General features: G+C 48.9%; 1 non-coding gene across 1 annotated transcript; it reads left to right on the top strand.

The window, feature by feature from the left end:
- Positions 1-2,216: 2,216 nt before the first annotated feature.
- Positions 2,217-2,292, top strand: Trnaa-ggc (transfer RNA alanine (anticodon GGC)). The gene has a single exon. It is a non-coding gene; the product is annotated as a tRNA-Ala (tRNA).
- Positions 2,293-16,007: the final 13,715 nt, after the last annotated feature.

Below are 16,007 nucleotides of genomic sequence, written 5' to 3'. Positions count from 1 at the left end.
TCTGACAAGCAAGCACAGGTGACATAAGTGCGAACACAGGAAGCTTGCAGACCCTCGCTGCCTGCAGACACCCAGCAGCCACACTAGGAGGGCGGCCTAAGCCGTAGGCGAAATGTGCTCATTCGCTTTGGCGCGACGTCGAACTATAAATAATGCTGTCACTAGCGTGAGCGTTGCGTGAGCGTCGTGGAAAGTCGGCTGCGAGGGTGAGTGCCAAGTTTGGGGAGCGTTTCGTAGTATGCGCAGTGCAATGGAGACGCGGAAACTTATTGTGGCCCAGTGTTTTGCAGTTGGACGACAAGATTGGTACACAGTAGTAAAGAGCGAGGCACTGAGTTGGCATGAATAATGGAGAGCACAATGGGGCTCGAGATGTGTTTGTTACCTCAGGTGCTGTATGATTGTCGTCAAGGAGTGAAAACAGAGCAATTTGTGACGGCTCTTTCAATTTAAGACGTTAAAAACAGACGGAATTTTAATTTGTAATACCAGAGCATCGAAACTACTTGGTACTTTTGTGTATATGAACGGGTACGCGCCTTTGTACTCTGCTCCCTTCACCGCTACAAACCAACCAAGCATCGTGTCCGTGCGCATCTGAGTCGCAAAGAATGGGGAATAGCGCAGTTTGGTCGTGTATGGGGCGTAGCTCAGTTGGTAGAGCGTTCGCTTGGCATGTGAAAGGTCCAGTGTTCAAGCCGCGGCGCCTGCATTTTTTGTTGTCAGTGCATGGTAAGTGTTGGTCGCGGCGAACCTAAAGGCACGCAAGATGTTGCAAAGCCAGCGTCACAGACTGATATGATGTATACTGACGTAAGGAGAGCAAGATGTAAGTGTGGGGACCGGCTGTTATCGAGGTGTCATCGAGTGCAGATCTGTCTTAGGTATCGCGGCTTAACCTCATTGAAGTCTAGAGGGTGGACAACACGTTGGTCTTACTCAGAGCGGTGTCCGAATTCTATTTTCGACGTTATACGTGCCACTTTCATTGTGGCCAACTACGATTCGATACATAATGCACGAAACCTGAAAGACACCCTAACGGATACATAGAGAGTAGTGTTTGTCTGCTGAATAATGGGAGTGCAAGGGTCTGTGTCATCTATATGGCTGTATGTAGCACCATTAGTCTTCGGGGCGGTGGGCGTAGCTCATATGGTAGAGCGCTCGCTTAGTATGCGAGAGGAACTGGGATCATTACCCAGTGCCTCCAGAATTTTTAACACACCTACATGCGCACCTTGCCATGCAAGTGGAATAATTCACAACCAGCAGATGTGTCTAGGAAGATACAAGCGAATTATTAGCATCCACAATTGACAAGCGTGCTGTGTCTTAGTGCGCAGGAAGCACCTTCCTCCCACGCCTACACTTAATTTAGAAACAGTACAAGTGTTCCCGTAAAATTCTCAAGCCTATGTCGGAAAGATCTGCCTTGCGCTGAGTTCACGTAAATTCCACTGCACATTCCTATTCTTTGCATGCAGTCAGCTGCTACTGGTGTTGTTAGTTGTGACTGCTGATAACAGATGCCGTAGCAATCAATTCATGGAGTGAGTTGTATGTTTTGCGGTAGTCTGTCTCTGACAAGCAAGCACAGGTGACATAGGTGCGAACACAGGAAGCTTGCAGACCCTCGCTGCCTGCAGACACCGAGCAGCCACACTAGGAGTGCGGCCTAAGCCGTAGGCGAAATGTGCTCATTCGCTTTGGCGCGACGTCGAACTATAAATAATGCTGTCAGTAGCGTGAGCGTCGTGGAAAGTCGGAAAAGTCGGCTGCGAGGGTGAGTGCCAAGTTTGGGGAGCGTTTCGTAGTATGCGCAGTGCAATGGAGACGCGGAAACTTATTGTGGCCCAGTGTTTTGCAGTTGGACGACAAGATTGGTACACAGTAGTAAAGAGCGAGGCACTGAGTTGGCATGAATAATGGAGTGCACAATGGGGCTCGAGATGTGTTTGTTACCTCAGGTGCTGTATGATTGTCGTCAAGGAGTGAAAACGGAGCAATTTGTGACGGCTCTTTCAATTTAAGACGTTAAAAACAGACGGAATTTTCATTTGTAATACCAGAGCATCGAAACTACTTGGTACTTTTGTGTATATGAACGGGTCCGCGCCTTTGTACTCTGCTCCCTTCACCGCTACAAACCAACCAACCATCGTGTCCGTGCGCATCTGAGTCGCAAAGAATGGGGAATAGCGCAGTTTGCTCGTGCATGGGGCGTAGCTCAGTTGGTAGAGCGTTCGCTTGGCATGTGAAAGGTCCAGTGTTCAAGCCGCGGCGCCTGCATTTTTTGTTGTCAGTGCATGGTAAGTGTTGGTCGCGGCGAACCTAAAGGCACGCAAGATGTTGCAAAGCCAGCGTCACAGACTGATATGATGTATACTGACGTAAGGAGAGCAAGATGTAAGTGTGGGGACCGGCTGTTATCGAGGTGTCATCGAGTGCAGATCTGTCTTAGGTATCGCGGCTTAACCTCATTGAAGTCTAGAGGGTGGACAACACGTTGGTCTTACTCAGAGCGGTGTCCGAATTCTATTTTCGACGTTATACGTGCCACTTTCATTGTGGCCAACTACGATTCGATACAGAATGCACGAAACCTGAAAGACACCCTAACGGATACATAGAGAGTAGTGTTTGTCTGCTGAATAATGGGAGTGCAAGGGTCTGTGTCGTCTATATGGCTGTATGTAGCACCATTAGTCTTCGGGGCGGCGGGCGTAGCTCATATGGTAGAGCGCTCGCTTAGTATGCGAGAGGAACTGGGATCAATACCCAGTGCCTCCAGAATTTTTAACACACCTACATGCGCACCTTGCCATGCAAGTGGAATAATTCACAACCAGCAGATGTGTCTAGGAAGATACAAGCGAATTATTAGCATCCACAATTGACAAGCGTGCTGTTATTAGTGCGCAGGAAGCACCCTCCTCCCACGCCTACACTTAATTTAGAAACAGTACAAGTGTTCCCGTAAGATTCTCAAGCCTATGTCGGAAAGATCTGCCTTGCGCTGAGTTCACGTAAATCCCACTGCACATTCCTATTCTTTGCATGCAGTCAGCTGCTACTGGTGTTGCTAGTTGTGACTGCTGATAACAGATGCCGTAGCAATCAATTCATGGAGTGAGTTGTATGTTTTGCGATAGTCTGTCTCTGACAAGCAAGCACAGGTGACATAGGTGCGAACACAGGAAGCTTGCAGACCCTCGCTGCCTGCAGACACCGAGCAGCCACACTAGGAGGGCGGCCTAAGCCGTAGGCGAAATGTGCTCATTCGCTTTGGCGCGACGTCGAACTATAAATAATGCTGTCACTAGCGTGAGCGTTGCGTGAGCGTCGTGGAAAGTCGGAAAAGTCGGCTGCGAGGGTGAGTGCCAAGTTTGGGGAGCGTTTCGTAGTATGCGCAGTGCAATGGAGACGCGGAAACTTATTGTGGCCCAGTGTTTTGCAGTTGGACGACAAGATTGGTACACAGTAGTAAAGAGCGAGGCACTGAGTTGGCATGAATAATGGAGAGCACAATGGGGCTCGAGATGTGTTTGTTACCTCAGGTGCTGTATGATTGTCGTCAAGGAGTGAAAACGGAGCAATTTGTGACGGCTCTTTCAATTTAAGACGTTAAAAACAGACGGAATTTTAATTTGTAATACCAGAGCATCGAAACTACTTGGTACTTTTGTGTATATGAGCGGGTACGCGCCTTTGTACTCTGCTCCCTTCACCGCTACAAACCAACCAAGCATCGTGTCCGTGCGCATCTGAGTCGCAAAGAATGGGGAATAGCGCAGTTTGGTCGTGTATGGGGCGTAGCTCAGTTGGTAGAGCGTTCGCTTGGCATGTGAAAGGTCCAGTGTTCAAGCCGCGGCGCCTGCATTTTTTGTTGTCAGTGCATGGTAAGTGTTGGTCGCGGCGAACCTAAAGGCACGCAAGATGTTGCAAAGCCAGCGTCACAGACTGATATGATGTATACTGACGTAAGGAGAGCAAGATGTAAGTGTGGGGACCGGCTGTTATCGAGGTGTCATCGAGTGCAGATCTGTCTTAGGTATCGCGGCTTAACCTCATTGAAGTCTAGAGGGTGGACAACACGTTGGTCTTACTCAGAGCGGTGTCCGAATTCTATTTTCGACGTTATACGTGCCACTTTCATTGTGGCCAACTACGATTCGATACAGAATGCACGAAACCTGAAAGACACCCTAACGGATACATAGAGAGTAGTGTTTGTCTGCTGAATAATGGGAGTGCAAGGGTCTGTGTCATCTATATGGCTGTATGTAGCACCATTAGTCTTCGGGGCGGTGGGCGTAGCTCATATGGTAGAGCGCTCGCTTAGTATGCGAGAGGAACTGGGATCATTACCCAGTGCCTCCAGAATTTTTAACACACCTACATGCGCACCTTGCCATGCAAGTGGAATAATTCACAACCAGCAGATGTGTCTAGGAAGATACAAGCGAATTATTAGCATCCACAATTGACAAGCGTGCTGTGTCTTAGTGCGCAGGAAGCACCTTCCTCCCACGCCTACACTTAATTTAGAAACAGTACAAGTGTTCCCGTAAGATTCTCAAGCCTATGTCGGAAAGATCTGCCTTGCGCTGAGTTCACGTAAATTCCACTGCACATTCCTATTCTTTGCATGCAGTCAGCTGCTACTGGTGTTGTTAGTTGTGACTGCTGATAACAGATGCCGTAGCAATCAATTCATGGAGTGAGTTGTATGTTTTGCGGTAGTCTGTCTCTGACAAGCAAGCACAGGTGACATAGGTGCGAACACAGGAAGCTTGCAGACCCTCGCTGCCTGCAGACACCGAGCAGCCACACTAGGAGTGCGGCCTAAGCCGTAGGCGAAATGTGCTCATTCGCTTTGGCGCGACGTCGAACTATAAATAATGCTGTCAGTAGCGTGAGCGTCGTGGAAAGTCGGAAAAGTCGGCTGCGAGGGTGAGTGCCAAGTTTGGGGAACGTTTCGTAGTATGCGCAGTGCAATGGAGACGCGGAAACTTATTGTGGCCCAGTGTTTTGCAGTTGGACGACAAGATTGGTACACAGTAGTGAAGAGCGAGGCACTGAGTTGGCATGAATAATGGAGTGCACAATGGGGCTCGAGATGTGTTTGTTACCTCAGGTGCTGTATGATTGTCGTCCAGGAGTGAAAACGGAGCAATTTGTGACGGCTCTTTCAATTTAAGACGTTAAAAACAGACGGAATTTTCATTTGTAATACCAGAGCATCGAAACTACTTGGTACTTTTGTGTATATGAACGGGTCCGCGCCTTTGTACTCTGCTCCCTTCACCGCTACAAACCAACCAACCATCGTGTCCGTGCGCATCTGAGTCGCAAAGAATGGGGAATAGCGCAGTTTGCTCGTGCATGGGGCGTAGCTCAGTTGGTAGAGCGTTCGCTTGGCATGTGAAAGGTCCAGTGTTCAAGCCGCGGCGCCTACATTTTTTGTTGTCAGTGCATGGTAAGTGTTGGTCGCGGCGAACCTAAAGGCACGCAAGATGTTGCAAAGCCAGCGTCACAGACTGATATGATGTATACTGACGTAAGGAGAGCAAGATGTAAGTGTGGGGACCGGCTGTTATCGAGGTGTCATCGAGTGCAGATCTGTCTTAGGTATCGCGGCTTAACCTCATTGAAGTCTAGAGGGTGGACAACACGTTGGTCTTACTCAGAGCGGTGTCCGAATTCTATTTTCGACGTTATACGTGCCACTTTCATTGTGGCCAACTACGATTCGATACAGAATGCACGAAACCTGAAAGACACCCTAACGGATACATAGAGAGTAGTGTTTGTCTGCTGAATAATGGGAGTGCAAGGGTCTGTGTCGTCTATATGGCTGTAGGTAGCACCATTAGTCTTGGGGGGGCGGGCGTAGCTCAGATGGTAGAGCGCTCGCTTAGTATGCGAGAGGAACTGGGATCAATACCCAGTGCCTCCACAATTTTTAACACACCTACATGCGCACCTTGCCATGCAAGTGGAATAATTCACAACCAGCAGATGTGTCTAGGAAGATACAAGCGAATGATTAGCATCCACAATTGACAAGCGTGCTGTTATTAGTGCGCAGGAAGCACCCTCCTCCCACGCCTACACTTAATTTAGAAACAGTACAAGTGTTCCTGTAAGATTCTCAAGCCTATATCGGAAAGATCTGCCTTGCGCTGAGTTCACGTAAATTCCACCGCACATTCCTATTCTTTGCATGCAGTCAGCTGCTACTGGTGTTGTTAGTTGTGACTGCTGATAACAGATGCCGTAGCAATCAATTCATGGAGTGAGTTGTATGTTTTGCGGTAGTCTGTCTCTGACAAGCAAGCACAGGTGACATAGGTGCGAACACAGGAAGCTTGCAGACCCTCGCTGCCTGCAGACACCGAGCAGCCACACTAGGAGGGCGGCCTAAGCCGTAGGCGAAATGTGCTCATTCGCTTTGGCGCGACGTCGAACTATAAATAATGCTGTCACTAGCGTGAGCGTTGCATGAGCGTCGTGGAAAGTCGGAAAAGTCGGCTGCGAGGGTGAGTGCCAAGTTTGGGGAGCGTTTCGTATTATGCGCAGTGCAATGGAGACGCGGAAACTTATTGTGGCCCAGTGTTTTGCAGTTGGGCGACAAGATTGGTACACAGTAGTAAAGAGCGAGGCACTGAGTTGGCATGAATAATGGAGTGCACAATGGGGCTCGAGATGTGTTTGTTACCTCAGGTGCTGTATGATTGTCGTCAAGGAGTGAAAACGGAGCAATTTGTGACGGCTCTTTCAATTTAAGATGTTAAAAACAGACGGAATTTTAATTTGTAATACCAGAGCATCGAAACTACTTGGTACTTTTGTGTATATGAACGGGTCCGCGCCTTTGTACTCTGCTCCCTTCACCGCTACAAACCAACCAACCATCGTTTCCGTGCGCATCTGAGTCGCAAAGGATGGGGAATTACGCAGTTTGCTCGTGCATGGGGCGTAGCTCAGTTGTTAGAGCGTTCGCTTGGCATGTGAAAGGTCCAGTGTTCAAGCCGCGGCGGCTACATTTTTTGTTGTCAGTGCATGGTAAGTGTTGGTCGCGGCGAACCTAAAGGCACGCAAGATGTTGCAAAGCCAGCGTCACAGACTGATATGATGTATACTGACGTAAGGAGAGCAAGATGTAAGTGTGGGGACCGGCTGTTATCGAGGTGTCATCGAGTGCAGATCTGTCTTAGGTATCGCGGCTTAACCTCATTGAAGTCTAGACGGTGGACAACACGTTGGTCTTACTCAGAGCGGTGTCCGAATTCTATTTTCGACGTTATACGTGCCACTTTCATTGTGGCCAACTACGATTCGATACAGAATGCACGAAACCTGAAAGACACCCTAACGGATACATAGAGAGTAGTGTTTGTCTGCTGAATAATGGGAGTGCAAGGGTCTGTGTCGTCTATATGGCTGTATGTAGCACCATTAGTCTTTGGGGGGCGGGCGTAGCTCAGATGGTAGAGCGCTCGCTTAGTATGCGAGAGGAACTGGGATCAATACCCAGTGCCTCCAGAATTTTTAACACACCTACATGCGCACCTTGCCATGCAAGTGGAATAATTCACAACCAGCAGATGTGTCTAGGAAGATACAAGCGAATGATTAGCATCCACAATTGACAAGCGTGCTGTTATTAGTGCGCAGGAAGCACCCTCCTCCCACGCTTACACTTAATTTAGAAACAGTACAAGTGTTCCTGTAAGATTCTCAAGCCTATGTCGGAAAGATCTGCCTTGCGCTGAGTTCACGTAAATTCCACTGCACATTCCTATTCTTTGCATGCATTCAGCTGCTACTGGTGTTGTTAGTTGTGACTGCTGATAACAGATGCCGTAGCAATCAATTCATGGAGTGAGTTGTATGTTTTGCGGTAGTCTGTCTCTGACAAGCAAGCACAGGTGACATAGGTGCGAACACAGGAAGCTTGCAGACCCTCGCTGCCTGCAGACACCGAGCAGCCACACTAGGAGTGCGGCCTAAGCCGTAGGCGAAATGTGCTCATTCGCTTTGGCGCGACGTCGAACTATAAATAATGCTGTCAGTAGCGTGAGCGTTGCGTGAGCGTCGTGGAAAGTCGGAAAAGTCGGCTGCGAGGGTGAGTGCCAAGTTTGGGGAGCGTTTCGTAGTATGCGCAGTGCAATGGAGACGCGGAAACTTATTGTGGCCCAGTGTTTTGCAGTTGGACGACAAGATTGGTACACAGTAGTAATGAGCGAGGCACTGAGTTGGCATGAATAATGGAGTGCACAATGGGGCTCGAGATGTGTTTGTTACCTCAGGTGCTGTATGATTGTCGTCAAGGAGTGAAAACGGAGCAATTTGTGACGGCTCTTTCAATTTAAGACGTTAAAAACAGACGGAATTTTCATGTGTAATACCAGAGCATCGAAACTACTTGGTACTTTTGTGTATATGAACGGGTCCGCGCCTTTGTACTCTGCTCCCTTCACCGCTACAAACCAACCAACCATCGTGTCCGTGCGCATCTGAGTCGCAAAGAATGGGGAATAGCGCAGTTTGCTCGTGCATGGGGCGTAGCTCAGTTGGTAGACCGTTCGCTTGGAATGTGAAAGGTCCAGTGTTCAAGCCGCGGCCTCTCCATTTTTTGTGGTCAGTGCATGGTAAGTGTTGGTCGCGGCGAACCTAAAGGCACGCAAGATGTTGCAAACCCAGCGTCACAGACTGATATGATGTATACTGACGTAAGGGAGCAAGATGTAAGTGTGGGGACCGGCTGTTATCGAGGTGTCATCGAGTGCAGATCTGTCTTAGGTATCGCGGCTTAACCTCATTGAAGTCTAGAGGGTGGACAACACGTTGCTCTTACTCAGAGCGGTGTCCGAATTCTATTTTCGACGTTATACGTGCCACTTTCATTGTGGCCAACTACGATTCGATACAGAATGCACGAAACCTGAAAGACACCCTAACGGATACATAGAGAGTAGTGTTTGTCTGCTGAATAATGGGAGTGCAAGGGTCTGTGTCGTCTATATGGCTGTATGTAGCACCATTAGTCTTTGGGGGGCGGGCGTAGCTCAGATGGTAGAGCGCTCGCTTAGTATGCGAGAGGAACTGGGATCAATACCCAGTGCTTCCAGAATTTTTAACACACCTACATGCGCACCTTGCCATGCAAGTGGAATAATTCACAACCAGCAGATGTGTCTAGGAAGATACAAGCGAATGATTAGCATCCACAATTGACAAGCGTGCTGTTATTAGTGCGCAGGAAGCACCCTCCTCCCACGCTTACACTTCATTTAGAAACAGTACAAGTGTTCCTGTAAGATTCTCAAGCCTATGTCGGAAAGATCTGCCTTGCGCTGAGTTCACGTAAATTCCACTGCACATTCCTATTCTTTGCATGCAGTCAGCTGCTACTGGTGTTGTTAGTTGTGACTGCTGATAACAGATGCCGTAGCAATCAATTCATGGAGTGAGTTGTATGTTTTGCGGTAGTCTGTCTCTGACAAGCAAGCACAGGTGACATAGGTGCGAACACAGGAAGCTTGCAGACCCTCGCTGCCTGCAGACACCGAGCAGCCACACTAGGAGGGCGGCCTAAGCCGTAGGCGAAATGTGCTCATTCGCTTTGGCGCGACGTCGAACTATAAATAATGCTGTCACTAGCGTGAGCGATGCGTTAGCGTCGTGGAAATTCGGAAAAGTCGGCTGCGAGGGTGAGTGCCAAGTTTGGGGAGCGTTTCGTAGTATGCGCAGTGCAATGGAGACGCGGAAACTTATTGTGGCCCAGTGTTTTGCAGTTGGACGACAAGATTGGTACACAGTAGTAAAGAGCGAGGCACTGAGTTGGCATGAATAATGGAGTGCACAATGGGGCTCGAGATGTGTTTGTTACCTCAGGTGCTGTATGATTGTCGTCAAGGAGTGAAAACGGAGCAATTTGTGACGGCTCTTTCAATTTAAGACGTTAAAAACAGACGGAATTTTCATGTGTAATACCAGAGCATCGAAACTACTTGGTACTTTTGTGTATATGAACGGGTCCGCGCCTTTGTACTCTGCTCCCTTCACCGCTACAAACCAACCAACCATCGTGTCCGTGCGCATCTGAGTCGCAAAGAATGGGGAATAGCGCAGTTTGCTCGTGCATGGGGCGTAGCTCAGTTGGTAGACCGTTCGCTTGGAATGTGAAAGGTCCAGTGTTCAAGCCGCGGCGCCTACATTTTTTGTTGTCAGTGCATGGTAAGTGTTGGTCGCGGCGAACCTAAAGGCACGCAAGATGTTGCAAAGCCAGCGTCACAGACTGATATGATGTATACTGACGTAAGGAGAGCAAGATGTAAGTGTGGGGACCGGCTGTTATCGAGGTGTCATCGAGTGCAGATCTGTCTTAGGTATCGCGGCTTAACCTCATTGAAGTCCAGAGGGTGGACAACACGTTGGTCTTACTCAGAGCGGTGTCCGAATTCTATTTTCGACGTTATACGTGCCACTTTCATTGTGGCCAACTACGATTCGATACAGAATGCACGAAACCTGAAAGACACCCTAACGGATACATAGAGAGTAGTGTTTGTCTGCTGAATAAAGGGAGTGCAAGGGTCTGTGTCGTCTATATGGCTGTATGTAGCACCATTCGTCTTCGGGGCGGCGGGCGTAGCTCATATGGTAGAGCGCTCGCTTAGTATGCGAGAGGAACTGGGATCAATACCCAGTGCCTCCAGAATTTTTAACACACCTACATGCGCATCTTGCCATGCAAGTGGAATAATTCACAACCAGCAGATGTGTCTAGGAAGATACAAGCGAATTATTAGCATCCACAATTGACAAGCGTGCTGTTATTAGTGCGCAGGAAGCACCCTCCTCCCACGCCTACACTTAATTTAGAAACAGTACAAGTGTTCCCGTAAGATTCTCAAGCCTATGTCGGAAAGATCTGCCTTGCGCTGAGTTCACGTAAATCCCACTGCACATTCCTATTCTTTGCGTGCAGTCAGCTGCTACTGGTGTTGCTAGTTGTGACTGCTGATAACAGATGCCGTAGCAATCAATTCATGGAGTGAGTTGTATGTTTTGCGGTAGTCTGTCTCTGACAAGCAAGCACAGGTGACATAGGTGCGAACACAGGAAGCTTGCAGACCCTCGCTGCCTGCAGACACCGAGCAGCCACACTAGGAGTGCGGCCTAAGCCGTAGGCGAAATGTGCTCATTCGCTTTGGCGCGACGTCGAACTATAAATAATGCTGTCAGTAGCGTGAGCGTTGCGTGAGCGTCGTGGAAAGTCGGAAAAGTCGGCTGCGAGGGTGAGTGCCAAGTTTGGGGAGCGTTTCGTAGTATGCGCAGTGCAATGGAGACGCGGAAACTTATTGTGGCCCAGTGTTTTGCAGTTGGACGACAAGATTGGTACACAGTAGTAATGAGCGAGGCACTGAGTTGGCATGAATAATGGAGTGCACAATGGGGCTCGAGATGTGTTTGTTACCTCAGGTGCTGTATGATTGTCGTCAAGGAGTGAAAACGGAGCAATTTGTGACGGCTCTTTCAATTTAAGACGTTAAAAACAGACGGAATTTTCATGTGTAATACCAGAGCATCGAAACTACTTGGTACTTTTGTGTATATGAACGGGTCCGCGCCTTTGTACTCTGCTCCCTTCACCGCTACAAACCAACCAACCATCGTGTCCGTGCGCATCTGAGTCGCAAAGAATGGGGAATAGCGCAGTTTGCTCGTGCATGGGGCGTAGCTCAGTTGGTAGACCGTTCGCTTGGAATGTGAAAGGTCCAGTGTTCAAGCCGCGGCCTCTCCATTTTTTGTGGTCAGTGCATGGTAAGTGTTGGTCGCGGCGAACCTAAAGGCACGCAAGATGTTGCAAACCCAGCGTCACAGACTGATATGATGTATACTGACGTAAGGGAGCAAGATGTAAGTGTGGGGACCGGCTGTTATCGAGGTGTCATCGAGTGCAGATCTGTCTTAGGTATCGCGGCTTAACCTCATTGAAGTCTAGAGGGTGGACAACACGTTGCTCTTACTCAGAGCGGTGTCCGAATTCTATTTTCGACGTTATACGTGCCACTTTCATTGTGGCCAACTACGATTCGATACAGAATGCACGAAACCTGAAAGACACCCTAACGGATACATAGAGAGTAGTGTTTGTCTGCTGAATAATGGGAGTGCAAGGGTCTGTGTCGTCTATATGGCTGTATGTAGCACCATTAGTCTTTGGGGGGCGGGCGTAGCTCAGATGGTAGAGCGCTCGCTTAGTATGCGAGAGGAACTGGGATCAATACCCAGTGCTTCCAGAATTTTTAACACACCTACATGCGCACCTTGCCATGCAAGTGGAATAATTCACAACCAGCAGATGTGTCTAGGAAGATACAAGCGAATGATTAGCATCCACAATTGACAAGCGTGCTGTTATTAGTGCGCAGGAAGCACCCTCCTCCCACGCTTACACTTCATTTAGAAACAGTACAAGTGTTCCTGTAAGATTCTCAAGCCTATGTCGGAAAGATCTGCCTTGCGCTGAGTTCACGTAAATTCCACTGCACATTCCTATTCTTTGCATGCATTCAGCTGCTACTGGTGTTGTTAGTTGTGACTGCTGATAACAGATGCCGTAGCAATCAATTCATGGAGTGAGTTGTATGTTTTGCGGTAGTCTGTCTCTGACAAGCAAGCACAGGTGACATAGGTGCGAACACAGGAAGCTTGCAGACCCTCGCTGCCTGCAGACACCGAGCAGCCACACTAGGAGGGCGGCCTAAGCCGTAGGCGAAATGTGCTCATTCGCTTTGGCGCGACGTCGAACTATAAATAATGCTGTCACTAGCGTGAGCGATGCGTTAGCGTCGTGGAAATTCGGAAAAGTCGGCTGCGAGGGTGAGTGCCAAGTTTGGGGAGCGTTTCGTAGTATGCGCAGTGCAATGGAGACGCGGAAACTTATTGTGGCCCAGTGTTTTGCAGTTGGACGACAAGATTGGTACACAGTAGTAAAGAGCGAGGCACTGAGTTGGCATGAATAATGGAGTGCACAATGGGGCTCGAGATGTGTTTGTTACCTCAGGTGCTGTATGATTGTCGTCAAGGAGTGAAAACGGAGCAATTTGTGACGGCTCTTTCAATTTAAGACGTTAAAAACAGACGGAATTTTCATGTGTAATACCAGAGCATCGAAACTACTTGGTACTTTTGTGTATATGAACGGGTCCGCGCCTTTGTACTCTGCTCCCTTCACCGCTACAAACCAACCAACCATCGTGTCCGTGCGCATCTGAGTCGCAAAGAATGGGGAATAGCGCAGTTTGCTCGTGCATGGGGCGTAGCTCAGTTGGTAGACCGTTCGCTTGGAATGTGAAAGGTCCAGTGTTCAAGCCGCGGCGCCTACATTTTTTGTGGTCAGTGCATGGTAAGTGTTGGTCGCGGCGAACCTAAAGGCACGCAAGATGTTGCAAAGCCAGCGTCACAGACTGATATGATGTATACTGACGTAAGGAGAGCAAGATGTAAGTGTGGGGACCGGCTGTTATCGAGGTGTCATCGAGTGCAGATCTGTCTTAGGTATCGCGGCTTAACCTCATTGAAGTCTAGAGGGTGGACAACACGTTGGTCTTACTCAGAGCGGTGTCCGAATTCTATTTTCGACGTTATACGTGCCACTTTCATTGTGGCCAACTACGATTCGATACAGAATGCACGAAACCTGAAAGACACCCTAACGGATACATAGAGAGTAGTGTTTGTCTGCTGAATAATGGGAGTGCAAGGGTCTGTGTCGTCTATATGGCTGTAGGTAGCACCATTAGTCTTCGGGAGGGGCGGGCGTAGCTCAGATGGTAGAGCGCTCGCTTAGCATGCGAGACGTACTGGGATCTATACCCAGTTCCTCCAGAATTTTTAACACACCTACATGCGCATCTTGCCATGCAAGTGGAATAATTCACAACCAGCAGATGTGTCTAGGAAGATACAAGCGAATGATTAGCATCCACAATTGACAAGCGTGCTGTTATTAGTGCGCAGGAAGCACCCTCCTCCCACGCCTACACTTAATTTAGAAACAGTACAAGTGTTCCCGTAAGATTCTCAAGCCTATGTCGGAAAGATCTGCCTTGCGCCGAGTTCACGTAAATCCCACTGCACATTCCTATTCTTTGCGTGCAGTCAGCTGCTACTGGTGTTGCTAGTTGTGACTGCTGATAACAGATGCCGTAGCAATCAATTCATGGAGTGAGTTGTATGTTTTGCGATAGTCTGTCTCTGACAAGCAAGCACAGGTGACATAGGTGCGAACACAGGAAGCTTGCAGACCCTCGCTGCCTGCAGACACCGAGCAGCCACACTAGGAGGGTGGCCTAAGCCCTAGGCGAAATGTGCTCATTCCCTTTGGCGCGACGTCGAACTATAAATAATGCTGTCACTAGCGTGAGCGTCGTGGAAAATCGGAAAAGTCGGCTGCGAGGGTGAGTGCCAAGTTTGGGGAGCGTTTTGTAGTATGCGCAGTGCAATGGAGACGCGGAAACTTGTTGTGGCCCAGTGTTTTGCAGTTGGACGACAAGATTGGTACACAGTAGTAAAGAGCGAGGCACTGAGTTGGCATGAATAATGGAGTGCACAATGGGGCTCGAGATGCGTTTGTTATCTCAGGTGCTGTATGATTGTCGACAAGGAGTGAAAACGGAGCAATTTGTGACGGCTCTTTCAATTTAAGACGTTAAAAACAGACGGAATTTGCATTTGTAATACCAGAGCATCGAAACTACTTGGAACTTTTGTGTATATGAACGGGTCCGCGCCTTTGTACTCTGCTCCCTTCACCGCTACAAACCAGCAACCATCGTGTCCGTGCGCATCTGAGTCGCAAAGAATGGGGAATAGCGCAGTTTGCTCGTGCATGGGGCGTAGCTCAGTTGGTAGAGCGTTTCGCTTTGGCTTGTGAAAGGGCCAGGGTTCAAGCCGCGGCGCCTCCATTTTTTGTGGTCAGTGCATGGTAAGTGTTGGTCGCGGCGAACCTAAAGGCACGCAAGATGTTGCAAAGCCAGCGTCACAGACTGATATGATGTATACTGACGTAAGGAGAGCAAGATGTAAGTGTGGGGACCGGCTGTTATCGAGGTGTCATCGAGTGCAGATCTGTCTTAGGTATCGCGGCTTAACCTCATTGAAGTCTAGAGGGTGGACAACACGTTGGTCTTACTCAGAGCGGTGTCCGAATTCTATTTTCGACGTTATACGTGCCACTTTCATTGTGGCCAACTACGATTCGATACAGAATGCACGAAACCTGAAAGACACCCTAACGGATACATAGAGAGTAGTGTTTGTCTGCTGAATAATGGGAGTGCAAGGGTCTGTGTCGTCTATATGGCTGTATGTAGCACCATTAGTCTTCGGGAGGGGCGGGCGTAGCTCAGATGGTAGAGCGCTCGCTTAGCATGCGAGACGTACTGGGATCTATACCCAGTTCCTCCAGAATTTTTAACACACCTACATGCGCATCTTGCCATGCAAGTGGAATAATTCACAACCAGCAGATGTGTCTAGGAAGATACAAGCGAATGATTAGCATCCACAATTGACAAGCGTGCTGTTATTAGTGCGCAGGAAGCACCCTCCTCCCACGCCTACACTTAATTTAGAAACAGTACAAGTGTTCCCGTAAGATTCTCAAGCCTATGTCGGAAAGATCTGCCTTGCGCCGAGTTCACGTAAATCCCACTGCACATTCCTATTCTTTGCGTGCAGTCAGCTGCTACTGGTGTTGCTAGTTGTGACTGCTGATAACAGATGCCGTAGCAATCAATTCATGGAGTGAGTTGTATGTTTTGCGATAGTCTGTCTCTGACAAGCAAGCACAGGTGACATAGGTGCGAACACAGGAAGCTTGCAGACCCTCGCTGCCTGCAGACACCGAGCATCCACACTAGGAGGGTGGCCTAAGCCCTAGGCGAAATGTGCTCATTCCCTTTGGCGCGACGTCGAACTATAAA

The sequence above is a fragment of the Schistocerca gregaria genome, unplaced genomic scaffold (genome assembly GCF_023897955.1).
Source record: "Schistocerca gregaria isolate iqSchGreg1 unplaced genomic scaffold, iqSchGreg1.2 ptg000174l, whole genome shotgun sequence".
NCBI lineage: Eukaryota > Metazoa > Arthropoda > Insecta > Orthoptera > Acrididae > Schistocerca > Schistocerca gregaria.
Note: the sequence above shows the minus strand (reverse complement) of the source record. Positions and strands in the feature narration are given on the sequence as shown.